We start from the raw sequence: 27,510 nt of genomic DNA, 5'->3' as shown, positions 1-27,510 counted from the left end.
CACTTCAGCCATTCAGCGCTCGAGACGGTGGCAAGAGGGAGTTGGAGTGGTTGGACAGCCAGATGAAGACATCCAGAAAATAAAGGAAACGAAGTGCAAAAAACTAATGGTGGAACTGGGAGAAAACCCCACATATGCACTCAGAAGTAACAGTCAGAGGTGTTGGACAGCCAGATTGAAGAAGGAAGGGGGAACCGAGGTAAAGTAAAGGGCTATATTGTGGATACAGCTAGGAGCTGAATGGAAGCTACAAGCACCCTATAGCAGTGCTAACAGTGCACCGTGTGAGGTGCGCTGAAGGCGCCACACCCCCTACGGACGTATTAACTTCAGCCAGATGGCATGGATTTCGCCTCCAGATCGCATCAAGTCTTCGCCGGCCCTCGGGGTGCCCAGTGGGAACAAAATCTTTACGGTAAGGCTTCCACGTGCTTGGGTCTGTGAAGAATAATACAAATCAGCGAACAATCTTCCACGGATTCACACACAAACACGTGAAACACGTGTGTGTGTGTGTGTGTGTGTGTGTGTGTGTGTGTGTGTGTGTACAATACAGTAACTATGAGGCGAAACTACCGAACTATAGTGTGGGAAAGCTCTTAATGTAGATAACCAGCAATACAGTATTTAGCTATACCTGTATGGAATGTACTGAGCATTGCCAAATGCATGAGAATCTATGCCGCATCTCTAAGTATAAAAACCGTACTTGTATGGAATACTTTCAGTGATAAAATAGCTACAGGATAATCATACGATTACGCCTAGGCGATTCCTTTGAGCGCCACAAAGCAATAGTAATTTTACTAGGTTCCCAAAACTTTTGCAATCTCGACACTTCTCATAAAATAGAAATCAATCTAAATGGTCACATTCTGACGTCAAAGCAGTAACCTTTGTAGAACAACGCCCAACAATTCGTAAAGTCAGACACTTTCACAATGAACTGTCTTCCCAAGGTCATTCGGTTCCCACTCCTTGAATATATACCAAGTTTATTTCCGCTTTCGCTCGCTAATAGCTAATCAGCGTGACTGTTCCCTAAGTGGACAGATAAGAGCTTAATCGACTGAACCTTTATCATCTATGCTAAACACTGAGTCAAAGAGCAAAACAATTTTTCGTGAGCTGACAAAACATTCTGTAAGCGTTAATCACGGCAATATACACACGAGACTTCCGAAGCTAATTAATATGCATTTCTGCAGACCAATGAAGCCCATGCAATGGCCGAATCGAGATACCATTACAATAACTGCAATACATATATCAACAGACCATTAACACAGCTGTAACATAAAAGGCAAGTTAATAACCTTTTTCTAACGACTGGGGCTCAGCCAACAACTCCCTTTTAACTCTCGGAGGAAAATAAAAACCGGGCCAGTTCAAAAGGGGTGGAACGCTGCAAAGCAATTTAATAACCACAAAAAAGTGTTGCAATCAACTTGAGCTTTTAACAATCTGCAACGAGTCACATCATTGCTCCCGCCGCTTCTGCTCACAGGGAGGGGACGGGGAGGGAGGGAGGGGAGGTAGTCATGACTTGTAGTCCACTTTTCTTTACTCTCTCTCTCTCTCTCTCTCTCTCTCTCTCTATTTATCTATCTATCTTTTGTTCTCATTCATTCTATCTATCTATCTTTTGTTTTCATTCATTCTATCTATCTATCTACCTATCTATCTTTTGTTTTCATTCTATCTCTCTGCCTATCTTTTGTTCTCCTTCTATCTGTCTATCTATCTATCTATCTATCTATCTATCTATCTATCTATCTTTTGTTTTCATTCTATCTCTCTATCTATCTTTTGTTCTCATTCTATCTATCTATCTATCTATCTATCTATCTATCTATCTATCTATCTATCTATCTATCTATCTTTTTTGTTTTCATTCTATCTATCTATCTTTTGTTCTCTTTCATTCTATCTATCTATCTATCTATCTATCTATCTTTTGTTTTCATTCTATCTCTCTATCTATCTTTTGTTCTCATTCATTCCATCTATCTTTTGTTTTCGTTCATTCATTCTATCTATCTATTATCTATCTATCTTTTGTTTTCATTCTATCTCTCTGTCTATCTTTTGTTCTCCTTCTATCTGTCTATCTATCTGACTCTTCAATTGTAAAGGCCATGCCATAACAAAAATCAAGAGCGAGCCTTAACACTCAGCGTCCTTCCTATCCACATCCAGCTGGCCCCGGATTTTTCCTGAAAACCAATAACTCCCCGGTCGTGCGGTGGCTGGCGTTCATTCCTTTCAATCACTAACTGTAAATTATTTTTCATTTCACGGTTCAACGGCATTCAATACTTTAATCCTCCGGCCTCCTCCTTGCCTCAAGTTCGCTCTTTCTTTCCTCGGAAACCAGCCGCTGTCAATGTCAGTCTTTCAACCTTTCATTTACGCCGTCTTCTTCCGTTTGAGGAGAATACAAGTGTGGCACTAGATCTTAGGGTATAGTATTTCCTGACAACTGTCCATAATTGTGGTATAATCCTGGAGATTTACAGTGTCCATGATCAACACCTTATCAGTATGCGTACATACAGATCCATACATATATATATATATATATATATATATATATATATATATATATATATATATATATATATATATATTTACACGTGTATGTGTGCATGTACGTATGTATTTGTGTGTACTGTTGCATATACTTAGTAATATCACCCGAATACGACGGCCTGTTCTTTATTAGCACATTTAAGTACAAAGGGTCTGAAGGATGCAAGCCTCGTGCCGTTACTTTCGTAAAATTTTACAACAGGGGGCAGCCAATGTCTCTCTCTCTCTCTCTCTCTCTCTCTCTCTCTCTCTCTCTCTCTCTCTCTCTAAGGCACTAGGTCCCAAGGTCCTACTGCCAACACCTACTTAGTACAATGCGCACACATGCACTTGTATAATCGTCCTGTATACATTCTATGACCTTGCATACATAGTTTGCATTCTTGCACGAGTCATCCAGCTACGAGTGTCAAGAACATGTAGTTTAACGGTGACTCGTGCTTACCTGTAGAAAGAAAATCAATGCAATTTGAGTTCCATGGACAAAGTAATTTTCGTTATTGTCTTGTTGGTGAACCAGTAAGAAAAATGAGAGAATAAAAAAGAACGACTTAATCAACACACACCAAAATGCCAACTGCCACGAAAACGGAATGAATGCATAATGAAAAGCATGACAAAACAATACACGATTCAGACTAATTGGCTACGACAAATGCCTCCAAATATGAACATAAATCGCGACCTTGACCTGAAACAGACGAAGCGAACTCTGCGTGACACAATTAGTAGTCTTAAAACTTTTATAATACCAGGGTAAATTCTCCTCATTAACTTGGAAGTTGTCACCGAAACACGATTAGAAACGAATCTCTCTCTCTCTCTCTCTCTCTCTCTCTCTCTCTCTCTCTCTCTCTCTCTCTCTCTCTCTCTCTCTCTAACGACAACAATAAAATTGCAAATGCCTCCATACTTTACAATATCTATCTATCTATCTCGATATATATATATATATATATATATATATATATATATATAAAATATATATATATAAATATAGTTCCAAATATATAATATATATTGTGATATATATATAACTATATATATATATATATATATATATATATATATATATATATATATATATAATATATATATATATTATATACATATATATAAATACATATAAATAATATATATACATAAATATATATATATATATATATATATATATATATATATATATATATATATATATATAAGTGTGTGTACATCATTAATTAGGCCATTTATCCTAAGAAGGGGAGGTCCAGATAAAAACAAGACAATAAGTCACTTCCATAATTAAACATTACCCGCTGATTCAGTGATAAGGTCAGATACATAAACTTTCACATCAGCCACTTCATACCTCTGGACAGGATTCTCACCAGCTTTCGTGGATTACAACACTCAGTTTTACACACACAATACTACCACCCTTCCCCTTCAACACCACCACCACTCAAGGACCAAGAACTTCTCAGGGCTCCCCTCGCACTGCCCCCTAAGACTTGTGAAATGTTTAATCTTCTTACTGACCAAACCACCTTCAAATATTCGCAGCCGTCTCACTAATGGCGCGTATTTACGTACGTACAATGTATAGCCTATACTGTGTATATACATATATATATATATATATATATATATATATATATATATATATATATATATATATATATATATATATATATATATATATATATATATATATACAAGCATATATATTATTACCCTAAAATAAATGCTATTAAAAACATCCTTCCTTGGGGATTTGAACCACCGGCCACTAAAGCTGTTGGTCAGCACTTGGTTCACTCAGTAGCAGAAAGTTTGAAAGAAGAGGAACCAGATATTCAACTGCATATGCATGGAACCATTGTGGGTACCAATGCATCCCGAAGGCTTAGCCAGTCATCGCTCTAACAGCAGTGTAGGGCCTAAGAGTTGACATACTGTTTCAATGACTTTCGATTAAAATTAATATATATATATATATATATATATATATATATATATATATATATATATATATACATATACACACATATATATAATATTATATATTATATATACACCGGTTGCAAAGATGTTTAATTCATGGAAGCAATGCGTATATACAGTATTTACATAAGACGTCTTCGCCCAATTACTACCAGAAAGGAACGTCGATTGGAAAATGTAATTTTTGACGGTAAGAGGATCGTTTTTTCATATTCACTACACTATTACACATTAATAATAATAATAATAATAATAATAATAATAATAATAATAATAATAATAATAATAACAGAGAGCGAGAGAGAGAGAGAGAGAAACAACAACGATTTCCTTTTAAGGTCTAATCTCATTACAGTACACGAAGTTATGCTGTATTTTCTAAACTTCAGGAACACTTTTACAACACAGACATCATAAAAGCCCACACACTCACACAGATAGTGCGAGACAATTTTTAAAACAGCGCCTCATATTCTTAACCCGATACAGAAGTTCAGTTTGTTCACGAGGTTTAACCCAGTTTTTTTAATGAGAGAGAGAGAGAGAGAGAGAGAGAGAGAGAGAGAGAGAGAGAGAGAGAGTTTAATCTGACATCACAAGACTAATGGGAGAATGCTAGGCGCAGGGCCTGTACAGAAAGTTTGTCATCAAAGTGTTTGTCTTTTGCAACCTTGCAGGGTTCATCTCACAGTTCGAGACGTGGTTCGGAATCCACTCGAGTTCATTACCCAAGCCTGATGACGGACGTCTTTCAACGGAGAGAAACATTACAGCAACATGAAATTACGCAAGCAACAAAGCATTCTGTTAAAACGTAAGAAGAAAGACTCTAGATTCGAAAATAACAAAGGCACGTCGGATTATATTACTAAGGAATTATATGAATTACGAATATTAAAATTCTGTATTATAACTCCTTATCCGGAGGTATGAAGACCTTGTAAATATACACACATTCATACATACATATATACATACTGTAGACATACATGCATGCGTATATGTATATATATATATATATATATATATATATATATATATATATATATAAATGTATATGCATATATATATATATATATATATATATATATATATATATATATATATATATATATATATATATATATATATATATATATATAATTTAGTAGAGATGAACAAGCTGTAAAAGTCAAGAGCTAAACATCAAATATACGTGGTAAGTCATATTGTACAGCTCTTCATGACATTTAAAAAAGACATCTGATTGCTTTTGCTGAAAAAGAAAAGGCGTTTACTAGCGTTCACAGACCAATATTATAAGTCTTGCGTCATTAAAGTGTTCCAATTCAAAATGAAAAACTAGTTGACACCATATATTAACGAAGCAACTGAAAATATCGCTGAAGGAGTCTCTTCAAGTGAATTTGCAGACAATGGTGGGGTGCCACTGGGGAATGTTAGGTCACCTTTGCTGCTCGTCCATCTTATATAGACTTCATAATAAACAAGTAAAAAATGTGCCGAAGTTTCTTCGGCGCAATCGAGTTTTCTCTACAGCCGCTTACAGCGTATAATCAAGGCTACAGAAAATAGATCTATGGTCCCGGTATAATGCTGTATGAGCCGCGGCCCATGAAACTTTAACACGGCTCGGTGGTGGACTATCCTATATCGTTGCCAGAAGCACGACTGTGGCTAACTTTAACCTTAAATGAAATAAAAACTACCGAGGCTAGTAGAGGGCTGCAATTTGGTATGTTTGATGATTGGAGAGTGGATGATCAACATACTAATTTGCAGCCCTGTAGCCTTAGTAGTTTTTAAGATCTGAGGGCGGACCAGAAAAAGTGCGGACGGACAGCCAAAGCCGGCACAATAGTGATTGGAGATAGAACGGAGGATTTGGATTGGCGTAACGATGGAGCCAAGACTGACCTAGCACACGTAAATGATGCTGCTTTAATTACCAAAGAACAACATGACTCACAAAGCTTGCATTATAGAATGCACCATAAATCTAAACAGGCTAAAAAGTAGGTGCAGCTAAGGGCCGAAGGGACACTGTAAGCAACCTCTGGTAATCCCTGAAGTGCACTACCTGAGGTGCACTGAGGGCACTGCCCACCTAAATGGATTAAATTCAAAAGAAAGACGCCTTTATTTAACATAACTAAAGTGAATTATATATATATATAATTATATATATATATATATATATATATATATATATATATATATATATATATATACATATATATATATTAATGCCTGAAATGCACCAACTGAGGGCACTGACCACCTAAAGGAATTAAATCCAAAAGAAAGACTCATTTATTTAATATAAGTAAAGTGAAAAGCATGATATACATACATATATGTGTGTGTGGGGGGGTTACAGTAAGATTGTGAAACCATGAATTTCACGAAATCCCTGAAATTTTCAGGGAATTCGTGAGATCAGCAATTCACTTAGGAACATTTGATCCCCGAGGGGCTAGTAGGCTTGGTGATTTCACGAATTCCCTGAAATTTTGAGAGATTTCGTGAAACCCCTGGTTCCACAGTCTTACTGTAACACACACATATATGTTACAGGGAATATGTGAAATCAGGTATTTCACGAAATTCCTAGGGAATGTGTGAAATGACCAATTCGTTTAGGAACATTTGATCCCTGTGGGCTAGAACTAAATATGGCGAAACAGTAATTCATCTACACTGTTGCGCCGTGTTTAGTACTAGCCCATGGAGAGTCAGTTGTGTTCGCCGTTGTCTAGTACTAGCCCCTGGGGGATCAAATGCACTTAGGGAGTTTTGATCCTCCAGGGGCTAGTACTAAACACGGCAAAACAGTGTAGCTGAATCAGCTTTGCCCTGTTTAGTACTAGCCCTTTAGTAATGTCTACAGCGCACGACGTGAGGTGCACTAACGGCTTAACCACCCCCCAGGATACTTCTACAGTCTCAGACAGCTGCTCCAACACTCTTACTTGACATCAAGGACTAATATCAAGAATGATAACTTCAACCGCCAAACTCTAACTCACACAACAGGCGTTTATACTAGATTCGTTCTGAAGTAAATAATGAACAATAATATACAGAATAATAAAGGAAAAGAAGATAGGGTTTACGAAAAAGAAATCGTTATCACTGGCAACAAAGAACAAAGGCCCCGGGACAATGGCCCTGAACATGATACAGCCGCTAAAACAATATGGCTAAGAGGATAGGTACCTAAGCCCTTCCTCCAATGGCGAGAGACTCTCCCAAAATAAGCCCACGTTTCATCTTTAACCGACAAATTAAAATATTATTTTCAGCATCAACGCAACATGATAAGTGCCATTTTATCAAATGCCATTTCCGAAGAGGAATTTCCAAGAACGGACACAAAATACCATCCTGAAATACAATTCGGAGACCGCAAACCTCCGCAAAGGCAGAGAAATCCACCACCCAAAAGGTATCTTCTCCTCAAAAGTTATATTCATATTTCTCCCAAAATCTAACTACTTAATGCTAGTCACATTGCCCAAACTCGGTAAAATTTTCACAAAAACACCGGCTATCAAAGAGACATACAAACACAAACAGGCCCGTTCTATACGCAGAAAACTTCCTGTTCATTCACCTCCAACAAAGGTTCATCAGTACTTAAGTTAAGTATACCTTCGTTTAAGTATACTTTCGTTTAACCAGACCACTGAGCTGATTAACAGCTCTCCTAGGGCTGGCCCGGAGGATTAGACTTATTTTACGTGGCTAAGAACCAACTGGTTACCTAGCAACGGAACATACAGCTTATTATGGAATCCGAACCACATTATAAAGAGAAATGAATTTGTATCACCAGAAATACATTCCTCTAATTCTTCATTGGCTGGCCGGAGACTCGAAATCGGGCCTAGCAGAGTGCTAGCGTCACCCCTTCATTATATATATATATATATATATATATATATATATATATATATATATATATATATATATATATATATATATATATATATATATATATATATATATATATATATATATATATATATATATATATATATATATATATATATATATATATATATATATATATATATATATATATATATATATATATATATATATATATATATATATATATATATATATATATATATATATATATATAATATTGTGACACTCTTCTTTGAATGCATTAGCACCTCTTAGATGCCAGAGCCATACTTCCTCCATCCCATCTAACCGCCACTTTCCATTCGTCCCTCTCCTCATTCCTCTGACAACTTCCAAATTATACTGAATTTTCCCCACACTGCTGTCCTCTATGTTCGTAATGCGCAAGAGTCACCTGATAATACTCCGATCTTCCTCCTAACCTCAGCCAACCTTCTTTTCTTCCACACTTCTGCACGCAGGCAGCAACCTTCCTTACCTCACCTATTTCGTGATTCCCATCATCTTTTACCCTTCTAATAGCTATGACATTTACTCCCAAATACCTGAGTGAATCAACCACTTTCATTTTTCCATTGTCCTTAATAACATTCATTTTTCTATCTTCCTGACTCTGATTTAGCCTCATAAAGTTAGCCTTATTACCTTTCATATTTTTATTCTCTCCGGTAACTTACAGGTCCAATTTTTCTTCACCTGTCTGTGCGACTTCCCTTCATTATCACCAATCAGCGCAATCACCTGAAAACATTAACCAACCGACATTGCTCTCAATACCCACTTCATTCGCCTGACAATTTTTGCTCCGACATCTCCTGTTATCTACCGACCTTTTCTCAGATGGCTCTCCATTAAAATAATAAGCAAACATCATTGGAGAAATAACACAGCGTTGCCTCAGATCCAGTCACATCCCCTTCTACGTTTGCATCATAAAAACTCCTATTACTCTGAACAAACTACCCTCTGCGCCAGACATTCTCCAGATTGCGTGTCTAACAGTTCTATCAAAAGCTTTTCTAGCACCTTGTAAACCACACACCTCTTTCCCTTAAATAACTTTCATCATCCTCTTTCCTGTCTAAACCCATACTGCTCTCCCTCAATTAATCCCTCTATTCTTTATCTCAATTTCCAAATTAAAATTCTACCATACGCCTCCTTAACTATAGTAAGTAATTTAATATCTCCATGACTTTAGAGTCACCTCTGCCAGCTTCCTCTTGTACAAAGGAGCCTTTATTTCTCTCGGGCGTCCTTATATACACTGCTCGGCCATGTACTTATTACTACAGTATTACCACCATACCAAAACTCTTTTGCAATCCTGTTAGCTAACGCCTTTTAATCTTCTTATATCTTTAACAATTAGTTTCACAAGCACCGTCAAACTTACACTAATCCCTTCCACTTTTAATCAGTCAGATTTACCTCTCTTCCATCTTTCACATTCAACAACTCTGCATGTTCACCCCATGAGAATAAATTTGCATTCATTTCACCAAACATGTTTCCACTTACATCTTTTATTCAAAGATCCATTTGCTCACTAACCTTTCACGATGTATTTACTTTCCTTCAGTACATTTCTTCGTCTCCCTAAAGTACTTACAGATCACTCTTCATGTTTGCAACTTCTGTCTCGAACCACATTATCAACCCTGTTGTAAACAACTATGCTACACGATCATTTATTTTGTCCTCTTACTGAACTTCAAAGAATCTCCTTCATTTCCTTCATTACACCTCTAATCTTATCGTCCGGCCAAATACCGTTATAGTACCTTCCTCCTAATCCCCCATACCCACCTGTTAATTAAGCTACCTCATCGTGGAATTCTAATACACGATTTCCATTAGTGTCTTTAATGCTATCTCATCTTTCATCGGGCTCCCCGCTCTACGCTGTTCTCATTTCTCTAACCAAACACAAGTTTCTTAATTTCCTTAATATTCACAGACACATCTGAAACCCTGCCAAACCAATCATATATCATATGTGCGTGTGCGTGTGTGTGCGCGTGTGTTTGTGTGCGCGCGCACACCGCTGAGCTATGGAAAGCTATCACATAACAGAACAAAATTAAACAAACAACCTCGAAAGAGGGATACAAGATTCTCTTATATCCCTAATGGATTCTGGGAAATACGAGGAGCCCTCCTGATTCCACGAAAAACAGGTCTGTTTTACGCTGATATTGAAATATTAACATTCGCAGCTCATGATGGTTTACTTTTCGCAGAGCGGCTTTCGATCGGCAAAGGAAGCAGCCTTCGGAGCTGAGCAGTTCGCGTGGCAGATGCCACTGAATAGCACAGGCTATCAAAAAAAAAAAAAAAAGTAGAAACTGCGCCGAAGTTTCTTCGGCTACAATCGAGTTTTCTACACAGCGTATAATACTGTATGAAACTTTCAGCCACGGCCCATGAAACTCTTAGCCGCGGCCCACGAAACTTTCAGCCACGGTCCGGTGGCGGCTTGTCTTGGTACCTATAGCGGTGCCAGAAGCACGATTATGACTTAACTTTAACCTTAAATAAAATAAAAACTAACTAGGCTAGAGGGCTGCAATTTGGTATGTTTGAAGATTGAGGGTGGATGATCAATACACCAATTTGCAGCCCTCTACCCTCAGTAGATTTTAAGATCTGAAGGCGGGCAGAAAAATTGCGGACGGACAGACAAAGCCATCTCAATAGTTTTCTTTTATAAAAAAAAACTAAAAACCGCCGTCATGGCTAACTAGACATCCCAAGCTCAAATGCCGAGGACAGCGCAATATGCGACTGAACACCTAACCAGTGAACTGAATACCTGATACTTAGTCGATATTAATGGGTCGCAGCTGACGCCAAAGGCCACAGAGCTGGCAAACTCATCCCGAAATGCCGGCTTAAATTGTATAATATTCAAAATAGCCATTTTACTTATATCTTTATTGCTTTATTTATTTATTTGTTAATATATCTGTTTTTCTGATAACAGATCTCCTCTTTCATTATTTTCCATTACCTTCTGTTACTTCTTTCGAATGAACACCATATTCTTCGGAAGTTTGAATTTCAAGTCAGTGGCCCCCGTGGGCTTGCTCCATATGAATAGAGTTCATCTTCTGAATAATAATAATAATAATAATAATAATAATATAATAATAATAATAATAATAATAATAATAATTATTATTATTATTATTATTATTATTATTATTATTATTATTATTATTATTATTATTATTATTATTATTATTGGTATATTAAAGTAAAAAGTGAGACAAACCCTATATCATTTTGTCAACTAAGATAAACAAATACATAGGGCTGTAATTATACCTCCAAGAATATTGTGAGCTTTTGTAGGAGTGAAGGTATTTACAGTACAATTGAATACCCATACAAGCTACTGTAAAAAAAATATGAATCTATGAAAATATCCGTAATCATTTTACATGCACACGTAACGTTAAGCCTCGAATGAAATTTTTAATTACTTATCTCAAATGTTAATTAAAATCACACATGATTTACATATTCATATTTTCAGTCAAATTAATTCTTAGAAATGACGCAATCAAATCAGCCATCCAAGTAATAGGTTACTGTTCGCTTTACAACAACAGCACCAACAACAGAAAGAAGTAAAAGGAATGCAACTTTCAAAACAACAGCGTGGCGGATTAGTAAAAACAACAGCGCACACACACACACACACACACACACACACAAATAAAAGCAAGCAAAACAAATACGCAAGCATTTGGGAACACAAGACAAAGTAAATAGCGGAGACCAGTCTCGTAATTACAGGAATCATTGAAGCTTGTTGGTTAGCAGCCCTCGGATGTATCCATAATAAGCCTCCGACGAACGCTCAGGGTTATGTCGATAAGTTTAACCACAATAATGACTTGAGAGAAACGTTCCAACGTGCCTGCTGACATTGAAACTTCAACTGAGAGAGAGAGAGAGAGAGAGAGAGAGAGAGAGAGAGAGAGAGAGAGAGAGAGAGAATTCCGATGAATGGTTTCACCATAGTGGGTCTCAGAAGGAGGGCATCCAGTAATATCTCTGTCCGCCCGGTATGCTTAAAGGCTGTTATGACTCCATGACTTTTGAAGTATACAAGAAAGACTTTATGTTTAGCAGACATACTCGATGAATGAAGAAAGGTAAAGGTCATGTTTACAGGTCAAATGTTAAATACTAATTTGCCACCACCTAGAGCATTTTCATAAACACCATTTTTAGATTATAATACGGGACACTTTGACTGTTTATTGATCACTCAAACCTGTCATTTTCTATTCTCTCTCTCTCTCTCTCTCTCTCTCTCTCTCTCTCTCTCTCTCTCTCTCTCTCTCTAACCCTAGCTACGACGTCGACACAACAACCAACTAACCTACAGGTACACAATTCACTGCTTAGGTCAACGAAAGCATGCTGGAATTTAAGTGAAATCTGTCAAACCAGTTAGGCTGTAATGTAAAGAGGCAAATCACATCCAGAAGACAGCTGCCGCCCAGCATTAAAACTAAAATCCTGGTAATGAAAATACCCTATTTTTAGTGTACTTATACTTAACTCGTGGGAATAATTATTCTTCCTCTAATGTTACTAATGACTCAAACATATATATAATATATATACATATATATATGTGTGTATACATATACACACATATACATATATATACATATTTAATATATATATATATATATATATATATATATATATAATATATATACAGTATATACATATAATATATAATATATATTGTACACCCATAAAAGCATTACAGAGATAGATATGAGATAATATAAAACCATTAACATGGTCACAGTGCGGTATATATGCACAGCCAAACAGCTACCAACAATAAGGATTATGTTGCACCTCATAAACAGCGTGCCTTATAGAGAGAGAGAGAGAGAGAGAGAGAGAGAGAGAGAGAGAGAGAGAGAGAGAGAGAGAGAGAGAGATTTACCAAGTAAATATTATTAACATTCCTTTCATAAATTACATGCTACTCCCGAAGGTAAAACTACACTTATTAGTAAGGTAAAAAAGCAAAGTAAATTGCAGAAAGAAGTGCTACTTACGTTGAAATAATACGAAAATACTGAACAAAAGATTTTGCCATTTCCTTTATTACAACTGAGAGAACGGGATTTTCTGATGTATGTGTTATTTACTATATCGTAGCTATTCGTCAAGGTTTGGTAAGCATCAGGCTATTTTTTTTAAGAGAAAATTTAAAGTCAGCAAAAGAAAATATAATAATTACAAAGGACACCGACTGTAGGAAGGCTCCGTGTTTTCGTATTACCAGGAATTACCACTTTATCTTTTTGCTCGTTTGCTTGTTTGTCTTATAGCAAAATAAATGGATAAATGAATAAATATATAAATGAATAAATAAAAAAATAAAAAGAGCCATCGACATCACAAACTAAATATTCATTTAAAAATTCTTACTGCGGTTATAAACATTTTTCTTAAAAAGTATGCCGTGATAACAGTCTTACCCTGTTGCATAAATGGCTGAAGTATGTATTGTACTTCATTTGCCTTTCCCTAACAGACGCGTATAACAGCCAAATCAATAATCGCGGATGACAAAAGGACCCGCAGGAACTCGTTGTCATGGTCCCCTTCCAACCGAGATCACATTTGCCGTCGTGGTCACCGGACCTTCTTCTAAATACGAGTATTTATGAAGTCCACACGATTCCTGCATTCCTGCTTCTTGAATATCTGACGAAGAACGAGTTTGCGAGAACTCTATATCCCCGTGGGAACGCTGCAATGTTTCCCAAGGGTATATACAGTATATATATATATATATATATATATATATATATATATATATATATATATATATATATATATATATATATATATATATATATATATATATATATATATATATATATATATATATGTGATTGTATATATGCTATATATATATATATATATATATATATATATATATGATATATATATATATATTATATATATATATATATATATATGTGATTGTGTGTAAAGGGCTTAAGGACTGATGGTTGCCTGGCATTTAATACATATACATATACATATATATATATATATATATATATATATATATATATATATATATATATATATATATATATATATATATATATATACAGAGAGAGAGAGAGAGAGAGAGAGAGAGAGAGAGAGAGAGAGAGAGAGAGAGAGATTTTGTTCTATCTACCATTTTTTAACTTTCTAAGTTTCCATTCCCACGTCTTCGGCCATGGGACCATAATGGGTAATGAACAGATGCCATTGTTCGGTCACTGTATCGATTTCCTGAGTGACTTTGATATAGGTTTCTTTGATAAGGTTTGCGGTGGCCCTTTGAAAGGATAACGCCTCACGCTATGCCCTTCGCTCCTCCGTAGGATCTATAGCTTGCGTGTCCCCCCTTTTCTCAAGGTGTTGCTCGGGGAGGCTAACGTGAATGGATGATTAATTACAAGGTCTCTCTCTCTCTCTCTCTCTCTCTCGTTTGGCTGTCATTCGGGTTAAGGATAATATTCTTAAGAAAGCAAGCGTGGTATGATTATACTGAAAATAACTTCAGTAATTTGAGTGAATTCGTCAAGTGTTTTTACGAGAGGGTCGTAAGACCTAAAATATGATGCCTAAGCCCCCCGTAGGTGGGTAGTGCCGTCAGTGCACCTCATGCGGGGCACGTAGGCATTACTTTGCAGAGTCCCATCGACCCCTAGCTTCAACCCCTTTCATTCCTTTTACTGTACCTCCGTTCATATTCTCCTTCTTCCGTCTTACTTTCCACTCTTCCCTACCAGTTGATTCATTGCGTAACTGCGAGGTTTTCCGCCTTTTACATCTTGCAAACCTTTCTACTGTCAATTTCCGTTTAAGCGCTACATGACCTCATAGCTTCCAGTGCTTGGCCTTTTGTCCTAACTTCTATATTCTGTTCTATTCTATGATCCCACAGCATTTTTTATGGCTTTTATCTATAAACTAGATATGACATTCTCCTTTAATTGCCGATGTCGAATTTTTTCTACATGAATTTACTTCCAAAAGAATTTTAAGAATTTCAGGTCTCCTGGGTTAGGCCTATTGCTTTGGATTTTGATGATTTTCGCTAATTCACATATTTCTACATACATTTCAGTGAATGACAGCATGGAATGTCGATTTTCAGGAAATTTGACTTTTTAAGAGGCTCAGTATTGTGGTTAAAATTTCAAGTAGTCCGACAGGCACTCATATTTTGGGAGCAGTCCGAGATGGCTGCAACTGGCGTACCTACTGTACGCTTGGGAAACGTTGCAGCGTTCCCACGGGGATATAGAGTTCTCGCAAACTCGTTCTTCGTCAGATATTCAAGAAGCAGGAATGCAGGAATCTTGTGGACTTTCATAAATGCTCGTATTTAGAAGAAGTTCCGATGACCACGACGGCAAATGTGATCTCGGTTGGAGGGGACCATGACAACGAGTTCCTGCGGGTCCTTTTGTCATCCGCGATTATTGATTTGGCTGTTATACGCGTCTGTTAGGGAAAGGCAAATGAAGTACTATACATACTTCAGCCATTTATGCAACAGGGTTAGACTGATATCACGGCATACTTTAAAAAAAAAAATTAATATAATAGTGAGAATTTTTAAATGAACATATAGTTTGTGATGCCTTGGTTCTTTTATGTAGGGTAGACGGGCGTCTCTTTATTTATTTATTTATTTATTTATTTTGTTATAAGACAAACACGCAAGCGAATGAAAAGATGAAGTGGTAATTCCTGGTAATAAGAAAACACGGAGCCTTCTTACAGTGGGTGTCTTTTGGAAGTTTTTTATTATGCTGACTTTAAATTTTCTCTTAAGAGACTAATCAAATCTTGAAGAATAGCTGCGATATAGTAACTAACACATATATCAGGAAATCCACTTCTCTCAGTTGTAATAGGGGAAATGGCAAAATCTTTTGTTTAATATTTTCCTTTTATTTCAATGTACGTAGCACGTCTTTCTGCAATTTACCTTGCTTTTTTTACCTTACTAATAAGTGTAATTTTACCTTCGGGAGTAGCATGTAATTTAATAAAGGAATGTTAATAATTTTTACTTGATAAATATCCCTCTCTCTCTCTCTCTCTCTCTCTCTCTCTCTCTCTCTCTCTCTAAGGCACGCTGTTTATGAGGTGCAACATAATCCTTATTGTTAGTAGTTGTTTGGCTGTGCTTATATACCGCACTGTGATCATGTTAATGGTTTGATATTTATCTCCTCTATCTCTGTAATGCTTTTATGGGCGTGCATACATATCTATATATATATGTATGTATGTATGTATGTATATATGTATATATATATATATATATATATATATATATATATATATATATATATATATATATATATATATATATATATATATATATATATAATATAACTTTATATGTTGTATATATATATATATATATATATATATATATATATATATTTCTTGACAAACAGTCCACATTATATATCCGTATACATAATGTGGACTGTTTGTCCAAGAAAGCTTGTAACAGAATAAAAACTCCATCCATCCAGAAAATAGCTCCCTTTAGTAATATTATAATATATATTTATATGATGTATATATATATATAATATATATATATATATATATATATATATTATATTATATATACATAAAGAAAAGCACAGCGCATCCAGAAAATAACTGCCAACGAACATTAAAACTAAATGCTGGGAATGAAAATGTTCTATTTTTAATCTACTTACACTTAACTCGTGAGAGTAATTATTCTGCCTCTAATGCTACTAATGACACAAATATATATATTATATATATAAATATATATATATATATATATATATATATATATATATATATATAAATTATATATATATATAAATATATATTTGTATATATAACTAATATATATACATAAATATTTGTATCATTACTAGCATTAGAGGCAGAATAATTGCTCTCACGAGTTAAGTGTAAGCAGACTACAAATAGAACATTTTCATTACCATGATTTAGCTTTTAATGTTCGGCCTAACTGGTTTGACAGATCTCGCTTAAATTCTGGCGTGCTTCCGTTGACCTAAGCAGTGAATTGTGTACCTGGTTGGTAGTTGGTTGTTGTGCGTCGTAGCTAGGGTTGGAAAGAGAGAGAGAGAGAATAACAGGCTTGAGTGATCACTACACCGTCAAAGTATACCTTCATATGAATAAAAACATATGATGGTGCTTATGAAAAAGCTCCAGGTGGGAGCAAATTCTTATTTAAAATTTGACCTCTGAAAATTATTTGACCTTTCTTCACTAATCGAGTATGCATGCTAAATGTAGAGTCTTTTTCTCGTCTACCCTTACTTCTGCTGAATTCCAATAAACCCGAAATGAGCAGACGCCACTCCTTCGTGTCAATCTTGGGAGATCGGCCATGAAATTCTACTATATTCGATAACCTAAAAATAACCACACAACTTCACTGTGTGTACATGTTCATATTACTCGATTAGGCTTCAGTAAGACAGGATGGTTTAAGCATATTCTCAAATTTACAAAGCTTTCGAAGAATACGTCTCCTACTTCTTCAAGTATCGATGCAGTATGTCTTCAAACACTTGTACTTTGTAAATTAGAGAATCTGGGATGTAAACCATTGTGTTATTGAAGCCTAATACGAGTAATATGAATATATATATAGTGTATATATATATAGTGTATATATATATAGTGTGTATATATATATATATATATATGTATATATATATATAGTGTATATATATATATGTATGTATGTCTGTATGTATGTATGTATGTATGTACTGTACATGGGAACGGTAGTATTGTTGTGGACACACCGAATAGAATAGAGTAGAATAGAATTTAAGCCAAAGGCCAAGCCCTGGGACCTACGAGGTCATTCAGCGCTGGAAGGGAAATTGACAGTAAGAAGGTTTGGAAGGTGTAACAGGAGGAAAACCTCGCATTTACAATAAGAAAGAACTGTTAAAGAGGGTGGAATCAGACGGAAGAGAGGATGTGAACGAAGGTATAGTAAAAGGAATTAAAGAGGTTGCAGCTAGGGGCCGAAGGGACGCTGGAAAGACCCTTGAGTAATGCCTATAGTGCACTACGTGAGGTGCACTGACGGCACTATCCCCCTACGGGGAGTGTGGACAAACTGAAGTAATACATGTCATAAACACACTTGGGAAGCTTATCGCATACGTATCGCAAACAGGGCGAAACAAGTCAACGACCGTAAGTGGAGAACAAATCTTCGGCAAATGCTGGATAATCGTATGAAGCACTGGTTGGAACACCAAACTGGTAGCTGAGCAATTTTTACCCTGTTTGTGATGTGTGGGAAATAAGTTGCTGATACAAGTTTATGACATTTTGTTGCAGTGTAGACGCATCTTTTCGAAAAATGAACGTTTTTTATTAAATGGTTTTATGTCTGCTGTAGTGGTGGCGTCAGTATTTCATTGCATCCTTTTGGTGGTTTTGAGACTTATTGATTAGTATTTTAAGCTGGCATCACAACATCAACGTCAATTACGTTTTTATGAAAGTTAAAAAGGCGACGAGCTGTTTCTTATGGCTCTGCATATTTCAACTTTATACGTAAAATAAGGCTGAATGTACGAAATCTGTTCAGGCTATTAACAGTAATTCATTTTAGCTTCAATTTCATTAAAATTTTCTCTACTGCCCTCATATTTCTTAGTGCGGTTATAATTGTAATAATGCTTACTCATAGGATATGAATACTTGTAATCCCATGAAAAGTCATTTAATGCATTCAATATCTAACATTTTCATTCTCTCTCTCTCTCTCTCTCTCTCTCTCTCTCTCTCTCTCTCTCTCTCTCTCTCTCTCTCTCTCTCTCTCTCTCTCTCGTGTCAGGGAAATTCATTGGTCATTGTCAGCCTAGCTATTGCTATTTGTGAATTGTTCGGTGACGCCATTTCATAAGAAATGTTCGCTTACTGAAATACAGTTGCGATAGGTTTTCAAATAATATTTTTTAATGATTTCGTTTAAAGAATATTTCAAAATCGGTTCTTCTTTACAAAAGTAGAAGCCATAAGAAGGCTCGATGACAGTACAATGAAAGATATATATGAATGAAGTGAGACATAATTCAAAAAATGTGGATAGACCTTGACTAGTTGGGGATGAAAGTAAATATATTTGAGCTGGACTATGAACAGAGAAAGGATAACAATCTCTTCAATTCGCCTTCTTGTGTAAGGAGGGTAAGTAATCAGTGTTATTATACGGGTTGTGCAAAGAGGGAAAGTAGTTTGGTTCACATTTGGAGGAAAATTATCAGTTCACTTTTGGTCCTTTACTGAGATAGCAAAATAATCTGGTTTATTCATGGTCTTGGAAAAAAAGGGAAAGCAATTCACTCTTGGTCGTGGACAGAGAAAGGAAACGCTCCGGATTATTTATTGGTGTTGCGCAAAAAAACTGAAGGAAATCGGTTCACTCTTGACCATGCACAGATGAATAAAAGTAATCTAGTTCAGTCTACTGTAGGTTTCACCTTCGGCGCAAAGTAACAAGGAACATTCCTGGTAAGTTCGCTGTGGCCTTCGCTTGGTTTAGAATTATAGGTGTCACGGGACAAGCGGATAACTTCTCCTGTGCCGCCTGCGCTATGAATTCAGTACAGTTCTTTGGGAAAACGAATAAAATACTGATGAAATAGTATAATTCTGTTTTGCGGTATTTTTTGAGGGTGGGAGTGCTCCTAGTTTATGCCATCGAAACAGCCTACTCCTCATGGACTGTACATTTAGTCATTTTCGCAGACATCTTACAACTGTCACTCAGTATTAGCAGGTTCGTTAACTCATACAGAACTCAAAATGAAAACCTTGCTACACCTTAGAAATACTGAAACCCTACGTATATTGTAAGGCTTGGCTTCCTTAAAAAAAACTGAAAAATAGCAACTCCCAAAGGATATTACGTCCTTTCTTGAAAATGTTATAACTTGAGTTATAATTTTCTTTACGAGTGTTTCTACTCGGCCGCCCCCCCCCCTCCTCTCCCTCTCTCTTTCTCTCTCTCTCTCAATTTATTCTCTTGACAAGTGTTAAGCGCTATATAAAATAGTACACATTGCGAGTGACAGACCACTATTGTAATGCATTAACCAGAAGGCTAAGTTATCAGCTAGAAATCAAGTTGAGTCTGCGTCCAATTTCCTGTTTATCCTATAATTTTAGGAAATTTGCCGTTTCTGCAGTACTTAGTTTACACGTTTTCAATATTCCTCAAGACTGCGGAAAGATAAACCCAGAACCCACTTAGTGGGTCATGGGTAAATCGCATTTATTCACGGAGCAGTACATAAAGATCACGTAAAGACGGCAAATATTATTTTTGTTTTGTTTTCAAGGTAAAAAAAAACATTAACAACGCTATTTTTGGAACTCATTTAGAAACAAAAGTATTATGCAGTAAGTTCAACGAGAAGGAAAATCATCAACTCTGTATATTTTAGTGAGCAGTTTTATTAGCTAAAGGATAAAATGCAATCTTGAAAAATAAATTTAAGTACCAATACTTAAATTTGTTTTTCAAGATTGCATTTTATATTTTAGCCAATAAAACTGCTCACTAAAATATACAGAGATGATGATTTTCCTTCCGGTTGAACGTATTATATATATATATAATTTTTTTTTTAATGTGTTCCAAAAATCGCGTTGGTAATTTTTTTTACCTTGAAAACAAAACAAAAGTAGTACTTGCCGTCTTTACAAGACCTTGATGTACTGCTCTGTGAAAATGCGATTTACCCACGACCCAATAAGTGGGTTCTAGGCATGGTCTAGAGTCTAGACCAAGGTCTAAAGATTATTTTCAGACCTTGGTCTAGACCATGCTTCTGGGTTCACCTTTCCGCAGTCTTGAGGAATAATGAAAATGAAATTAAGGAAATATTAGTACGATTATCCAGAGTGAATTTTAAGATGCACCTTGAATTTTAAAAAAAAGGCGCTTACTAGGCCTTTTTAAAGTGTGGCTCGGTCTTTACATTAAACTTGCTAGACTGTTTGTGAACGTCCGCATCACTATTTTCAGAATTATTTGGTTTTTAAGGGATGCCTTTTATTACAGCTAAAACTAAAGGAAATACTTGGAACAATACTCCATCGTAATCGATTAAATAATTATAAAGAGAAGAACATAAGGTACTGCACACACAATACCAGGGTGTCTTGGTGCTTGGCATTTTAGTAAAGAAGGCATCATGATATAAAAGTCTCGGTAATGCGGATGTAAAGTTAATTAAAAATTAAGTCTGTCGTAAGAAGTGTTAGATTCTCTCTCTCTCTCTCTCACACACACACAAACACAGAATATGAATGGTTTTAAACGCGTTATTTTTGCTCTTATGTTAAGTGAAAGTTTTACGTAGACTCATATGTTACCCTTTTAAGAATTCGTATCGATGTCATCTGTTGTAAAGTCCTTTCTCTTGAACCCATTGCTTTTTATTCCGGTGAACGATAGATGTCTTTCAAAATTCTTCCATATCGTAACTCTTCGCCCCGGTGCGTTCCCTGGATACTTTCCTAAGACCATGCGTTATAGAGCCTATCCGGTAAGACTAGATTGCCCTTTACGTAACGGAAATTTGTATCGATTTCAGAGGTTACGTAACATTTCGTTGTCGTCGGTGGTTACGCTGTTTGCTTTATTGTTATCTCTGGTCATGTTTACTTTCATGATTATGCAATGCTGCTCTGTATATATAAACTACTGTTGGAGCACACTGTTCAGTTTGACCATGTTTTGTTTATTCACATATACATGGTACACAACGTATTTACTTTTATTGGTCGCAAAAACTATCCTGTTTTATTGAAGCCTGATACGAGTAATATGAATATTTATATACAGTGAAGTTGTGTGGCTGTTTTGTGATCACATATATATACATACATACATACATACATATATATGTATATATATATGTATATATACATATAAAATCACAAAATAGCCACATAACTTAACTGTGTATAAATATTCATATTACTCGTATTAGGCTTCAATAAAACATGACATTTCAGGCAGATTATTTATATATATATATATATTAGGCTATCAAGATTCAAGTTTGGCCACTGGGTGAAATCACGTCAATAGCTTCATTTATGACAAACCCCCATTCTGGTCACGATACACTACTTCGTTTCTATAACCTCTCTTTTCGAGCATTCGCTTTTAAATGCTCATAATGCTTAACATCTGCTGAAGACCAATCAACCCAAAATGAGCAGACGCCACCACTCCTTCGTGTCAATCTTGGGAGATCAGCCACGAAATTCGAAGCCGAAGTACTATATTCGATAACCTAAATCTGACCCACTCCAGACCTTTCTACACCTGACCGTTCTTGAGTTCTTGATCACCAGTTGAATATCGATAACCAATTTCGGAGTAATGGTGTCAACAAGCCGAAGCTTCTGGTATGCCCACTACCTTCGTTCTTACGTTAAGTTCATTTGTAAAACTACCAGCATTGTAAACTATTACATGCTTTTAGAAATCACTTTTATTATATTTGTATCATTAACTTGCTTTTGTTATGTGTGCTAGGCTAACAAAATGGTAAGATTGCACCATGAATCGTAAAACATGCATTCCGTTTCATTTCATTTAAATTAATCAACATAACTTAATTTTTTTTATTTTCTAAGGAGCGAACTGCTTTCACAGGGCGAGGTTAGCCTGTATTTGGGAGTTAATGTAGCAAATGATCGTATGAGAGAAGAGGTAAGTCCCAGAATAGCCAAAGTTAGAATATATGGATGGAAATGTTTAGCAACTCTCCACTGCGAAGGTGAAGGGTAGATTTGCAATTAAATGAAAGAAAAACTATGAAAGCTGCTCAGTTAAAATGTTTGTATTGAATAACTATGTGGCGTGAGAGACTAAAGAGGAAGAGAAATATAGTGCAACGACGTAACAGCATTAAAAAAGATTCTCCTGGGTGACAGGATGGATCGCAGTGCTCTGAATGGTCCAGTCCAAGGAGGTTAGAAATCTAACCTCCTTGGTCCAGTCATGTGGAAAGAATAAGAGATGATACTGTACTGTAGTTTGGTGACAGAGTATAATCTGAGGTGATATGAGGGAGGAGGAGAGGAAGACTTAGAAACTGCGGGATAGCCGGAGAATTAAAAGGTAACGGAAAGGTGAAGCCAATAATATCCATAAGTTTTAAAGAACTCTAAAGTAAAGGAAGAGGTGAATGGTGCATTGCAGTGAAAGAGGTTCGATGATGATGATGATGATGATGATGATGTTGAGCATTCATTGTAGGTGTATGAAGCAGCTCATGTTGTGAAGTATTCTACACAGAAATTTATCTACAGTTCAAGATTTAAAGTCGGAATCTGAGAATGATTATAGCCTTGTTTTCTTCCCTGGAAGAAATACTTGGTATTATACATACACAGACAAATATATATACTTGTCTGTGTATGTATAATACTGAGTATTTCTTCCAGGGAAGGAAACGAGGCATTCATACTTTAATTCCTGAACCTATATATATATATATATATATATATATATATATATATATATATATATATATATATATATATATATATATATATATATATATATATATATATAAAGAGAAGTGTTCTGGGAAAGGGGTTCACCTTTAATACAGTAACATTTAAAACGGATGAGTGTAGGAAATTACTATCACCGTTGTGTTTCTAAGCAGACAATACACAAGAAATTAAATTCCCAGCCGCCTGGCCCTCAGCCTCCACACCCGCTACGATAATCGTTTGATGGCCCTGGGGACCCATGGGAGGTCTCTTACAATCGAACTGACCAGCACAAAATCTGCTGATAATGTAAAGCCCTCCCCGTCATATATATATATATATATATATATATATATATATATATATATATATATATATATATATATATATATATATATATATATATATATATATATATATATATATATAATATATATATATATATATATGTGTGTGTGTGTGTGTGTGTGTGTGTGTGTGTATGTGTGTGTGTGTATATATGCATATATATATACATACATACATTCATACATACACACATTTATATACATGTATATATATACATATACTCATACACACATATATATGTATATATATACCTGTATATGTATATATATATATATACTGTATACACTGTATACATATGTATTATATATATTTGTAAATAATTCAGGAACTCCCTGGGCTCCACATATAAAAATGCATTATTGTACTGTCAAGAACAAATGGCGGAAGTACTCTCACTTTCAGTTATTACAACTACATTTGCTCTTATTCACGCACAAATCCCTCAGACCCCGCCCCAAAAGACTAATACAGTAATGGGTTCAACAACTTAATTAAATATAACTAATTAATCAAATATATTAAATAAAATAAACCGAGTAGTGAATCTGCTGAAGCTCTTCAATAACGAAGATAGAACCATCATTCTTTTCAAAATAATTTCCCGGGTATCTAAATCTAATATTTACTCGGTTTTTGATGACTGAAAAGCATACGTTATCGAGCCACAATTCCTACCTATACTCAGAAATCGTACTAGATAATTGGAGAGAGAGAGAGAGAGAGAGAGAGAGAGAGAATGTCAATATGGAAAGGTGTCACTGTTGTAAAATCGAAGTATATCATACGTGTAATATGTAAATGACAGGCAAAAGAATGAATTCCTCAAAACAACACGAAAACAGAAAGCTGCATTAACGCGATTACCGGAGAGGCTCAGCCTACTAAACCCCACGAAACCACATTAGGAAAATCACCACCTTCGTAAGCCTTCTGCTCGATCGAGGCTCCCTCGGTCACGTTGCAGCTTGGGAGGCTAACTATCCAATTACCAGTAATTTGCTCTGGCAAGGCCTGCTGCCCGTGACGAGCAATGTAATGCATGCTATTCGCCATCTGAAACGAAAGTCGGGGAAAAATGACCGCGGGCTTAATGAGATGCCGGGACGATGCGGCCGTGATGATACCCGTCACGTTAATGAGACGCAGGAAATGGACGGTGATGGGTCCTCGGGGGACGCTGAAAAAAAAAAAGACAAACCAAAAGATTGGCTCGAGACCATCCATTGTCGTCTCAATTAAACTCCCGTCACGTGATCCTTCCTTGCCTCCGCTGAAGAGGTTACATTGAAAGGTAATTTTTCAAAATTGGGTACAAGGAATGCTGGCTTAATCATGGCTCATTATCAAGTACGCTGTCAATCAATAATGTGTACAATCTGATCAAAAATGGCACTTGAACTCACAGCTCCACTTAGTCCACCATTAAAACATGATTGGATTATCAACGTTTCGCGGGACACCTGATGCTTCCATTCAAAAGGTTGTGGTTACTGGAGAGGGAAAATCAACTTCAAAATTATAACACAACACAAATAAACAAAGTCAATGGAATATGTCTCTGCTTACCTTCCCAGAAATACGTTTCTACCAGTCTCGATGGATGTTTATTGCAAATGAAAACACTCCTCTCTTGATGAACTCCAAGTGACAAATATATCTTTTGATATATGAGCCTTTTGCTCGTACAAACACTGTGGACAGGTTACGAATTCAAATGACGTTGTTTGGCCTAAGCCATAAATGAACGGTTAATTAACAATACACAACAATTTAAAAGACATTTATGTCCGTTCAAATCACAGTAAAACAATGCACAAAAACATGAGCACAATTAAAAGAGCATCATTATACTGACAACAAAAGCAATCGATAAAATGCAGCGTGATATATTCACATAAAATTAGAAACCGCAAACGTTTGAACTCCCCAGAAACGCGACGGAGCTGCTGACAAAACAAGCCAGCGTCCACTCAAGTGCCCACGAATCCACCTACCGCACTACTACACGGCCAACAACCACTTGACTGAGTGAACAGAGAAAGTGAATGATCTCCGCACTCCAAACTTCTAACCCAAGAGCACACAATTACATTCGGCCCTCCCTCGCCCTCCTCTTCCCCCTCCCTCGCCTCCGCCTCCTCCCCCGTGGAGACACGCAACACGGAGCCCCCAAAACCGATCGTTCTTACCTCCTCTTCCCGCTATTTCTTCTGCAGTTTCAGTCCTCCTTCATAACCTCGGTGATTCACACTCCAAGGTTGTTCTTCCCATGGCATACAGGAGTACAAAAGTACATCCAATTCCCATCTTCCGTCGCAATCGGCCACTCTCTCCCCACCTTTACGATACGAGCAATACCTATATACTCCAAATGCTAGCGGGATTTGGTGGTTCCCCTCGGCTCTGTGGAATGGGGTAATTGTAAGGGAAAAAGGCTGGGGTATTCATTTTCTTTCCTTATTCCATTTCCCTCTACTTTTTTTAAGGGGATGATTACATACAAAAAGCACCTACATCCAGACTGGGTATGCTTTTCTTTTTTATTTCTTTTACGACTCTTATTTCTTGTATAGCGTAAGAAATCGCCTCACAACAAATTTCCCTTTACATGACACCGGTAAAAATTATATATATATATATATATATATATATATATATATATATAAGTTACATCCCCATACTCGTTCTTCTTAGATGAGATCCCTTCCTCTACCGGATTTATTTTACTAGTCTAATACCTATTACTCCGAACTGAAACTCGTTGGGTCATTGTTTTCCAAACCCCGGAGAAAGTGCTAATTTCGAAGAAAAGGAATTTCCATGGAAAGAGTACGGGAAAATATGAATTTCGACTGCACCTGGAATTTATACAATGTTCACAAAACCAATGGAAGGAAGTTTATTTTGTAACCATAAGCCTTTTTCCTTGCATATAGGATAGCTATGAGAAGACGTTGGTCTTCCGGCTCTCTGCAAGTTTTAAGGAAGGCATTGGCTTTCCGGTTCTCT

General features: G+C 36.2%; 1 protein-coding gene across 3 annotated transcripts in view; it reads right to left on the bottom strand.

Moving 5' to 3' along the window:
* The window catches only part of LOC136838799 (heparan sulfate glucosamine 3-O-sulfotransferase 1-like), a 250,610-nt gene extending 224,086 nt beyond the window's left edge, over positions 1–26,524 (bottom strand). For all 3 annotated transcript variants that reach the window (XM_067104372.1, XM_067104371.1, XM_067104374.1), the window contains exon 1: positions 26,068–26,524. The gene's annotated coding sequence lies outside the window, so the exon portion shown is untranslated. The remainder of the gene's footprint in view (positions 1–26,067) is intronic.
* Between the last annotated feature and the right edge of the window lie 986 nt (positions 26,525–27,510).

Source organism: Macrobrachium rosenbergii, chromosome 5 (genome assembly GCF_040412425.1).
Source record: "Macrobrachium rosenbergii isolate ZJJX-2024 chromosome 5, ASM4041242v1, whole genome shotgun sequence".
In the NCBI taxonomy this organism is placed as follows: Eukaryota; Metazoa; Arthropoda; class Malacostraca; order Decapoda; family Palaemonidae; genus Macrobrachium; species Macrobrachium rosenbergii.
Note: the sequence above shows the minus strand (reverse complement) of the source record. Positions and strands in the feature narration are given on the sequence as shown.